At 36.7% G+C, this 11,819-nt stretch overlaps 1 long non-coding RNA gene across 1 annotated transcript; it reads left to right on the plus strand.

The window, feature by feature from the left end:
• Nucleotides 1-2,045: 2,045 nt before the first annotated feature.
• On the plus strand, nt 2,046-11,343 carry LOC138354949 (uncharacterized). The gene is made up of 2 exons (XR_011223745.1): nt 2,046-2,648; nt 6,955-11,343. It is a non-coding gene; the product is annotated as an uncharacterized lncRNA (long non-coding RNA).
• Nucleotides 11,344-11,819: the final 476 nt, after the last annotated feature.

Raw genomic sequence — 11,819 nt, forward strand, 5'->3', positions numbered from 1 at the left:
ATGTCAGCTCAGGACCTCACTACCATGTTGGGAGGCAGTTGAAGACTAACCAATCAACATCCCAGGCTGGAGAGCAGTGCCAGCTCTGGGAGAATTTACCACCTGCAAAAAAGTTTAATACTCTTAACAATCTACACCATCTATCTCATCTTTACCTAGCCCCCAAACCTTACATTTGTCAGCATTAAACTGCATCTCGTAGTCTTAACCATTTCAAAACTGTATAGGGCATCGGTAATTTTTATTTGCCAATTCTGCAACTATTGCAGTCTAAACCATAATCTTGCGAATAACCGAGGTCCAAGGAGAGCTTTTAGGCACTACTTACAACACTTCTCCCAACTTAACCCCATTTATACTAATTTCCTTTGGTATAGCCATGACCTAATCAACTTCAATCAGCATTCCCAATGATCCGAGCCCCTATCAATTTTGCGCCACTATCAAAATCTGTGCTGAAGTCAAGGTACACAAAATCACAAACCTTATCACCAGTTCCTCAACTATGCAACCTAATCCATGAACATTTAGTAATAAAACTATGCGATTCATGTATCTAGTCATGTTTCTCAAAAAGAGTAGAGAAATGGCACTTGCAATGTTAGATTCTAGTAACTTTCCTCACAACAGACTAAGCTAATTGGTCACTAACTTAAGCGTTAAAGTTAACTCAAACTTTTCCTTTAAAACTTGATATATTAGGAACTTTCCACGACCGGCCTTTACCCGACATAATTAAATAGGGTAAAAACTGTATATTAAATGCAGTAAAACTACGGTAAATTCAATATGATAAACTTGCATTCTTTAAGCATGGGCTGCATAGTAAGTGAACTAAACTAAATGTTAAGCACCCTGGCAAGCCACTTCGTTCTATTCAATTTCTTTATTTAATCACTTTGTCCGGCTAGAATTTTTAGATTAGATTAAAGGAACACCCTCCCTGGTAACGGCTGAACTAGTTAACCAAATACAAATATTTAGGTAAAATACTTTCATAAAACCCGTCTACTTCCCCCACCAGTAGACTTGTTCAGCTAAAGGCATAATGTAATGTTCCACTTTAGTAAATAAAGACTTAAAAAAACACTACCCCATCTGTGTAGTTACCGGTTACCCGACATTCTACGCTTAAAATAACCCATCTATTCCCCATAATTGTTCGATATAACTTACCTCTCACCCGCTGGTCGAGTACACAGCAGTATATATCCTCCTCCATCACTCACCGCGTGGATACTACTTCACTCTAGCCGCAAATTGCCTCAAATCACCTACGTTGTCCATAAACATATATAGAAGAGCAACTGACCGTAACACCCTATAGCGATCATTACATAACGTGGGAATATTAGTAGTACTGCTGTCAAAACATAGATGGCGCCACGACAAACGGTAATTCCTATGGACTCGCCTATAGTTATGCGTAGGGAATTGAGCTTCAGCTGTTTGGTCCCGCCCCTCAGCTGTATTCACCTAGTTGTACTCACCTAATTTGTGCTTGCAGGGGTTGAGCTTTGGTTCTTTGGTCCCGACTCTCAACCGTCAATCAAGTTCAAGTTCAAGTATGTTTATTGAGATAAGCAATAAATACATCTCAAAGGGATAGAGTAGCTTAGGCTATTTCTACCCCCCTCTACTTCAAGTCCCTCAAGGGGCGATCCAACCCGGGATCCTCTGCATCCCCTGTTTTAATTTTGAAAGGGACGGCCCACAGATGTGCTCAAGGGGCACTTGCTCTAGCATGCTAAGCGTTTGCTGTATCTTTGGGGGTGCTCCGCCGGAACCCCCAAAGTGATAAGCCTGCAGATAGCTAAGAAATATTCCCATGAATTGTAATTAGTCTAATTAATGCAACTTTCATTTACTACCTATGGATGTAGTTATTAATTGTAATTGATCTCTACTTTATCATTAAGGATTATTCATTATAATTATTCCTTAATACTTTATTGTTATGCACTAGTCAATAATTATTTATCATTCATCCTAATTAGCTATTTGATTCATTAAAAATATTTGCTTATCATTATACTATTTGTTATTATTATTATTTATTATATAATAATAATTTTATTATTTATTAATTTATATAATAAATTAATTTATTATATATTAATTTATTATTTACCATTATAAAATAAACAAGTCGCCAATCTGAGCACGTTTTCTTCCAACCTCAGAAAAGACAACTGTCAACTGGTGGCAATGAGTAATGGTCATAAGTGTTAATGCTTATACTTCAGTAGAGGCATTATATTAATGGTTAAACTGCCCAGTTTGCTTGTCAATTAACTTGTGTTTAATAACATTATGATTCCAACTGATCATTGGAATTCTTTCAAATTTGAACCTGTTCGGTTGCACGATTTCTAAAATGTTAAAATACTATGATTGCCAACATAATTTCCACACCCTTGTATTCGCAGGCTTCACAGCAGTGTTGTATCACAGTGTAATCACATTGTGGTTACACTATATATGCTTCAGTTATGTAAAAGTTCAACCCTCAAGGTTTCAGTGAACCTAGAACTTGACCAGCCCACCAGTAGCACTAACTAGTTCTCCTGTATTTTACCTCAATAAACTTATTTCAATTTCAATTCTCCAACCATGCCATCCTAAGAAAAGCAAAAGACAGCATTAAGGTAAGTAAAGGTTTTATTTTAATTTTTTATTTCCAGAGATGTATATCTAGTATCCAAGCTGGTTATCCATTTGCTCGTGCCCAACCCCCACAGGCATACAGTAGTCAGGTCTTACTATTTAGCACATAATGTATATGAAAGCAAGCATGGGTTGGTGTTGAACTTAAGATCTATTGACAACACAAGAGTTAGGGCCACAGCAGCAGCTTAATAACCAACTAGTTAGTATACTTTAATTTAGTTTTTGTACATTTCAAGACTAAACATTATAGATACAGGGAAGCAGGGTACACCTTTTTATATAGATGAGGCAATCATTAAAAATACTAAAGGCAGATCATTCTGCCTTCTGATTGGCTGAGTGCTGGTTGTTATTGTTAAGTAGTCAGGCCTTCTTTTAATCTATAATATCAAAATCACAAGTGGTGTGGCTCATTTAAGCCAATACACCTATTAAATACTCTTACATAGGTAAGGGATAGTCGACTCATAAATTACTTCTTGATGAATACTTTGACTTAATTTATTAGCTTCAAGACTTTCCCAAATGTGCAAGTACGTATTTACCCGGTGTATTATACACCGAAAATTTACAAAACTTATTTTGTACATAGTCATGTGTACTGAAGTGTCATAAATATACTACTATTGGTGTTGTAGTGAGATCTCTTGTTTTGTCTGGTATTTAAATTTTCCATCAGGACGTTTCGTATTATTAAAATTTGGAATAGCTGTATAATTAAGGTCATCATGTGCATAAACATTTAATACATTGTTGAATTACAAATAATGTGTGCACCCAGATGCCATTATGTTGAAAGCAATAAATGTTTAGAGATTGGAGAGGTATATGAGAACTAATTTTCTAACACAGACAAATATTTAAGTTTCTGGGCGATAACTTGTAAACCCGAGTAATTTGAGTAGGCATTTACTAGTAGATATTGGGCTTTCTTGCATGGAGATCCTATTAATGTTCTCATTCATAACCATGTAACAACTCTTGTGATGGAAGTCGGAATATTGATTCAAAACGAAACAGTTTTTAATGAGCATCTTTGTCACTTTGTAAATATATTAAGTAGCTATTTATGTTTTTAATTGTTATTCATTTTTATGGATTCTTTATGAAACTATGCAACTATTCACTTTGTTTTTCCATAATTTGTACATAGGGACAAGAATTCAGTGGCTAGTGCATTGTTGTTAATTGTGAAGTCCTCGGCCTTTCCTCATAAGGAAAGTTTTATAGTTTTTTGGATAAATTGTCAGTCTGAACCAAACCTATTCCGGTGTAGTTCTGACAGTAGGCAGGGTCTGCATACAGTACTTGGATTTAGTGGGTTTGCTGAGACCATGTTACAAAATAGTCCATCCATTCCTGCCATTAGCATTACCTCAATTTTTTTTAATGTGTTCATTTGAAGAGTTCTTCCACACTCGTAAATTGATAATCAACATAAAGTACTGCAAGCACACAAGAGATAACCCAGTGATTGGAATTGGACACAGGCACACATGTTAATCACCTATGATACTATGCACTTTATTATGATCATAAACAAGAGCAACTTAAAACTTTAGGTAATTACTTGGGTAATTACCAAGTGTAGTTACAAGATGAGAACTACGCTCGTAGTGTCCTATCTTTCCAGCACACTGTCACACAACGCTTTGAAACTACTTACTTTGGCTTTCACCACCTTCTCACCAACTTGTTCCATCTGTCTATCTCTCGGTTTGCAAAAATAAATTTTCTTATTTCTTCGACAGCTTTGCTTCATTGTCAATAATGTCATTGAACAATTGCTACCAGCCTCAATGTCGCTTGTCCTTACGTTCAGGTATGAGATCCAGAACTGGGCATTTCAGGAGCTATTTTTGCAAGTAATACTTAAGGCATGGCAATGCAAGGAGAAACCTAGGCTGTGCTATATTCCTTCTTGCTGATACTGTGCCTTGCAAGAATTTCCTGTTAATCATTAATCATGATTTTAGGCTAATTGTACTGCACCATAATTTAGCAAAGTGGCCACTATGCTCTGAAAAACACAGGCGTGTCAGTTTGATTTTTGTTCATAATGATGTAAATTCCATGTTTTGGTAGTAAATGTAGGTGTATAAAAAAAAAAAATATAGAATAACTTATGCTGCAAAAAAATGTCAAAGTTGGGAACAGAATATTTTTTTTCCTTCTCCATTGTGGTTTGGAATTCTTTAAGTCTTTCCCTTGTGTGTGTTGCTTTTGTCATTTTAGAGGTGGCCAGGGCTAATTCCAGATGGTTTTAAGAGAGAGGTGCTTAGAGAGTATCTAAGCAACAGGAAACAGTGAGTAACTGTGAGGGGGAAAAACATCAGTGGCAAGATGTCACCAGCAGAGTCCCACAGGTCTCTGTACTTGGCCCCAGCCTGTTTCTAACATATGTGAACGATCTTCCAGAGGGTATAGACTCATTCCTCTCAATGTTTGATGATGATGCAAAAATTATAAGAATCAAGACAGATGACAATAGACAGAGACTACAGGACAAACTGGAGGAATGGTTGAGAAAATGACTAATAAAGTTCAACTCGGGGAAAGTGTAAAGTAATGAAATTAGGTGAAAGGAGCAGAAGGCTGGACACAAGGTACCATCTGGGAAGTGAAATTCTGCAAGAGTCAAACAGAAAGATCTGGGGGTTGATATCACACCGAACCTGTCCGCAGAAGCCCACATCAAAGGATATCAGCGGCATATGCTAGATTGGCCAACATAAGGAGTGCCCTTAGAAACTTGTGTAAGGAATCATTCAGGATCTTGTATACCACTTACGTCAAACTAATCCTGGAATATGCAGCTCCATGCTGGAGTCGATACCTAGTTAAACGCAAGACAGTTGATTCAAAGGTATGCCACCAGACTAGTCCCAGAACCGAGACTTATGAACTACGAAGAAAGGTTAAGGGAGCTAAACCTCGCATCCCTGGAAAACAGAAGAGTAAGGGGAGACATGATAACTACCTACAAAATTCTCAGGGAAATTGACAGGGTGGACAAAGATGAACTCTTTAGCACAGGTGGAACACAAACAAGGGCACACAGGTAGAAACTTGGTACCCAAATGAATTAGTGACATTAGAATTTGTTTTTTTTCAGTGTCAAGAGTAGTTAATAAATGGAAAGCATTAAGCAGTGATGTGGTTATCTTGAGAGATCTTGAGATGATTGATTGATTTCTTGAGATGATTTCGGGGCTTTAGTGTCCCCGCGGCCCGGTCCTCGACCAGGCCTCCACCCCTAGGAAGCAGCCCGTGACAGCTGACTAACACCCAGGTACCTATTTTACTGCTAAGTAACAGGGGCATAGGGTGAAAGAAACACTGCCCATTGTTTCTCGCCAGCGCCTGGGATCGAACCCAGGACCACAGGATCACAAGTCCCGCGTGCTGTCCGCTCGGCCGACCGACTCCCCTGGTGGAGGCAGACTCCATACAGTTTCAAATGCAGATATGATAGAGCCCAGTAGGCTCAGGAATCTGTACACCAGTTGATAGGCAGAACCAGAGCCAAAGCTCAACCCCCCGCCCCACCCTGCAAGCACAACTAGGCGAGTACACTCCACAGGGCCTTGCAGTTGAGTGGACAGCGCTCTGGGGTCGTAGTCCTAAGGGCATGGGTTCGATCTCCAGCAGAGGCAGAAACCAATGGGCAGAATTTCTTTCACCCTGATGCCCTCGTTCACCTAGTAGCAAATAGATACCTGGGAGTTGGACAGCTGCTTTGGGCTGCTTCCTGGGGATGTGCACGTGTGTTGTGTGTGTGTAAGAGAAATAAATGTAGTAGACATATCTTAAGGTTATCTCGAGATGATTTTGGGGCTTAGCGTCACCACGGCCCGGTCCTCGACCAGGCCTCCTTTTTGTTACACACCCCCCAGGAAGCAGCCTGTAGCAGCTGTCCAACTCCCAGGTATCTATTTGCTACTAGGTGAATGAGAGCATCAGGGTGAAAGAAACACTTTGCCCATTTGTCTCCGCATCCACCAGGGATCGAGCCCGGAACCTCAGGACTACGAATCCGAAGCACTGTCCACTCGGCTGTCAGGTGACAGAGTAAAAATAAAATTGGTTAGAAAGGTGGGGTCCAAGAGCTAATAGCTCGATTCTGTCCCAGGACAAAGCCCTGGCGCAGTCTTGCGACAGAACCTGCCTTCGAATTTGTCACTTGGGCAGCATCCGAAAAGTTCTTATCCGTGGTTGCTCGGTGGTTTTCAGCACCCACACCATCGAGAAAGCACGCATAGACTCTGCTCATCTTTTTAACAGGGCCGGCACCTGCTCTTGTGATGTGCTGTGCTGGGTTTTCCTTGACATGCTTCCCAGAGGCCCTCCCTCCACCTGTCTGTATATGTAAGTGTACATGTGTGGCAGAGAATGAAAGGGAGGAAGAAGGCAAGAGAAAAAATCTGTATCCGTCTTCCATCAGCGTAAGGTATGGTTCTTCAGAGGCACTTATTATGCATAATTGTTATGAGCAGGTTACTCAATTTTTTTATTAAAATTAAACAAATGAAATCTTAATACATAGATGTCATCCAGGTTTGGTGCATTCTTTTCATAACAAATCTGTAGAATGTATGTAATTGAGAGCGAGGACAGTAAAAGATGTGTCTACTAACAGCCATTTACTAGACTCTCAACACAGAAACGTAGAGCTCTTTACACCTAAAAAGCCAGTGAAAGGACAGTATAGAAAATAAAAGTACAATGGGCTTCAATCAGAGAGATACTACAGTAGGATAAATCTCATTAAAACTACAGTATTTATAGTAAATATAACAAATCACTTACCTACCAAAATAAATGTTGTTGAAAATGCCCATTGTTTGACAATATAAATAAATGGTCAAAATAAGATCTTCCACTGTAAAGTCTACTGGCACATACACATCACTGAACAACCAACTTTTAGTTTTAAATGATCACAGAACAAAAAGTTAATTTCTACTAGAAATATTTATATTCAACAATATTGGCTTCATTTTGTGTAAGACATAAGGCGACATTATAACTTAACTGGCTGTGATAACAGTACTACTGATAAACATATTTATTAACATTAGCTTCCTCAGTTTGGTCATGCTCAATCTTAATGATAACTTCTCGAAACATTTCATTCTTTGCATTTACATTCGACTAGACATTTTTTATGGTATTTGAAAAGATAATACAAATTACAGTGACCAATCGGAAATACTTGCCAACTTATTAATTACTGTACATAAAAACTACATTCGTTGATTTCAAAACTAAATTTTGTTTATCAGTAGGAAAGTAACAGTGCAACTCAGTCATGAATACACATTTTGAAATTTTCAGATTTATAATAACACATCAGAGTTGTAATTTAAGTTCAAATAAAGCTACAATATATTTTAGTGTCTGAAAAAGTGAATGTGGGAAGTGTAATATAATGTTATCCTAGAGCCAGTGTTAATATGCTGCGTGTAAACACTGGCAACAAGTGTATTACACCACTTAAAGCATATAACCGGGAGGCAAATTTCAAATAAAGTACATTTAATGAAGCCTTTTATCTTACCCATAGAATAAGACCATAATCTTCAATTTGTGCTTTCTCTATATTCTCTTGAGACAATATATGGGACCAAAAGTAATGAGAGCAGGACGACACCAGCCGTAATGGTTAGCACTTAACTCCCAGGCAGGTTAAGAGTCACCTGTTTCAACACCCTTGTTTATGACTCAAATCATATTTAGTTTTAACAATGGCATGGTTGCAAAGAGGGTGGCAATAGTCCTAATAATGGCCTGAAGACTTTCCAACTGAATCCTTATCCAGCATTTATCAATCTGTTATCACAGCATTGTATGTATATATGTTGTGCCTAATAGCCAGAACCACACTGGCCTAGTAGGCAAAGTCCAATTTGTCTAACAGGCCAAATGATTTTTGTTATTTTCAAATATGATAAATATGAAAAATGAAGTTTTTCTTTATTTTTTCAAATATGTAAATTTTTTTTATTTTCAAATTAGAATAAGTGTTAACAAGTGATCCCTAAGAAACATAGGGCATGCCTATGGGATGTTTGGGATTCTAGACACCATTGTGTGATCAAGATGTATGCACATTATGGCTAAAGTGTCTCCTCATCTGACAGTCTGACCATAACCAAGAAAGTGAGTTGATGGCATAGTCAAGGTGTAAAAGAGCACAGAAACATGGCATTTATTGTAGGGATATAATTTGGTATTGTTTTGGACACTTGATATACATTTCCATCAATGGCTGAAGTGTGATCGAAATTAGTACAAACTTAATTCCCATTAAAAAATAACATCAAGGAATACAGTGTATTTCTGAGTAGTATAATTGAAAGTAATGTTTACGTACAGTACAAAAATGTTTTTGGGTATACATGTTTCATTTGTTTTCTAACAAAACAAAGATAACTTAATTGTTATGATGCCAAAGGAATGTGCTAAATTACTGACAAAAGTTTGTGAGCAATGGTGTTGAGTTTGCAATAGCAATTAATGTAGAAATGCATAATAGTGTTTAACAAATAACTATATGATAAATCCTGTTCTTGCATGGATTTCTTATATTTTAGTTACATATACAATGTATCAGGCTTTGACAGAAATGTATTGTTAATGTTCAAGACATAATAACACTACAAGGTCACTACTTGTGGCCCGAGAATCAACAATGAGGAATATACTTTTGTTGCATTATTATAAATTATTATAATTACCTCCGTAATTCATTATAGGTCCCCTGCTGGACAGTACATTGGACCAAGGTGTCGGTATCATTCACTTGTACAGTACAGTATTAAATGCAACAAAATAATCTGCTCTTTTGATTAATATAGTCATTTACAAGGAATATAACTAGTGAATCACAAGCTTTACATGATGAGAAATATTAAGGTTGATGATCCTGTATGAAATGTAGATGAATATTTTAATGATGGATGAAATCAGACCTCCAAACAATATTCTGAGGCTTGGGTGTAGCTCCTTACACTTAATGTTCATTCTTCATCAGTTTAGATATAATACACATACACTAGCAAGGTTCCTGCAGAATATCTGAAAATATTTTGATTGCATTGAGTGCATAATAATAATGGTCTAGAAAAGACTTCACAATACCTTTAGACTGAATAAAGATAAATATTGCATGAGAGGATCTAATGAATGAACATTGTTGGCACAAGGTCTATGTTAGGTTTTTAAAGAAAAGGAGAGTATCAATTTTTTTGTGTGTAGTTAAAATTAATATTAGCATATGCTGCATTTGATTTGCAAAAATAATATTTAGGATCATTTTATTTACAAATGCAAACATAATAATCATCCAGGATATTGGAACAAAGTAACATGCCAAAACCAATTAAGACAAAAAGCTTAACCTTCATTCTTTATAGAACAAAACATTAGTTCCTCCTGGAAGTTGGACTGCACTTCTTATTGTTAAAATAATATGAACTGGATTTAACCATAATCACAGAGGTTTTCATTACATATCTACACCATTACATAATTTAAAAGGTCCAAATTTAGATTGAACTCTCTTGGCTCGACCACTACACATCCGTTACCACCGATCAATATTCTGATGTAAATAACAGTAACTAAAACCTTGGTGTTCAGACATCTCAACACTGGTTCTTATCTGTGTTGAGATCTTACCTTCAACACATTAACTTTAATAATAGTGAATCTATCAATTTAATAAAAATTGCATGAGTTATGTATATTGTATATAAAATAAAGAAATTTCTCAATACTAGTATTATGTGAAATGCCTGGACCAATTCAAATTCTTTTCGTCAAAATACTGAAGATATGCTGCACAGTATGGTATGGGTAAATTATTATTTCTGAGCAGTTTATACAATTCATTAATAGCAAAAAATATTTTGTAGGATTGTATTTGAAAAACTAAACTATTTTTATAGCTTTTTCTTATTTTGTTATGGAAACTAAAATTGTCTCTTCCCTTTTAATAACATATTCCTGTTCTTATATAGTAATAGAATATATAAATAGGAATGGTCTCTCCTCTCCCCAGATCCCTCAAAATATAAAAAACCGAGTCCAAAGTTGAGCATGTGGAGCACTGACCAAGCCTCAGTGATATGGGTCAGCTCTGAACAAGTTTCATTGATAAAAACATGATGGTGCATAATGGAACATGAAATGTTGATAAATACAATGATTAAGGATAAGATATTTTCATTTGATAATAGCTAACTGTATCTGGTATCTAAAAATAAATATTCTAGATAGAATTAAAATATGCTTCAGAGTATACTATCAATACCAACCGCCACAAAATTGCACAAGAATTACGGCTAGTGAATTTAGACATATGCCTTGTCACTAGTACTTTGTAGGACTAAAATATATAACAATTATATATATTTCTTGGCATATTAGTCCTAGCACTAGAGCTCACAGAATGCACCAAGTGGTACCCTGTGTGTCATGTACTTGCATACACTATGGCAGCCTTTCAAAGAGTAACAACTTTAGTGTTTCATGACCATGACCAGTTCTCAGCACATCACAAGGTAAAAAATGTCAAAATCCTTAACTCTGCAGCATGGTGTTTACCTTTAGATTATTTTTGTATTATTATTATTCCATTTACAGTATCATGTTCTGTGCCTAGTATTTCCACCAATACAGTAGCAATTGCAAATTATTTCCATTGCATTTGGGAACATGATTTTTACTTAACCTTTGCAATACATAACATGGCTTCATAATTCTTGACATATGTCCTGGGTATACAGTACTGTTCTTCAACTAATGACAATGTGGAGTAATATACTATACTGTACTGGTTTATGTCTTGTGTTGAAATATGAATTCTCTTAATATGTGCACAATCGTGAACAAACCACACACTAGAAAATGAAGGGACGACAACATTTCAGTCCGTCCTGGACCATTCTCGAGTCCATTCTCACAATCGATTTGAGAATGGTCCAGGATGGACTGAAACATCGTCCCTTCACTTTCTAGTGTGTGGTTTGGTCAACATATCTCGGCCACATTATTGCGACTCCTTTTCTACACAATCATAATAGTACAGTAACAGTATCACAATTATGTGGGCTTTTATTAAAGTAGTTTAACTCAAAGTTTTC

Source organism: Procambarus clarkii, chromosome 65, assembly GCF_040958095.1.
Source record: "Procambarus clarkii isolate CNS0578487 chromosome 65, FALCON_Pclarkii_2.0, whole genome shotgun sequence".
In the NCBI taxonomy this organism is placed as follows: Eukaryota; Metazoa; Arthropoda; class Malacostraca; order Decapoda; family Cambaridae; genus Procambarus; species Procambarus clarkii.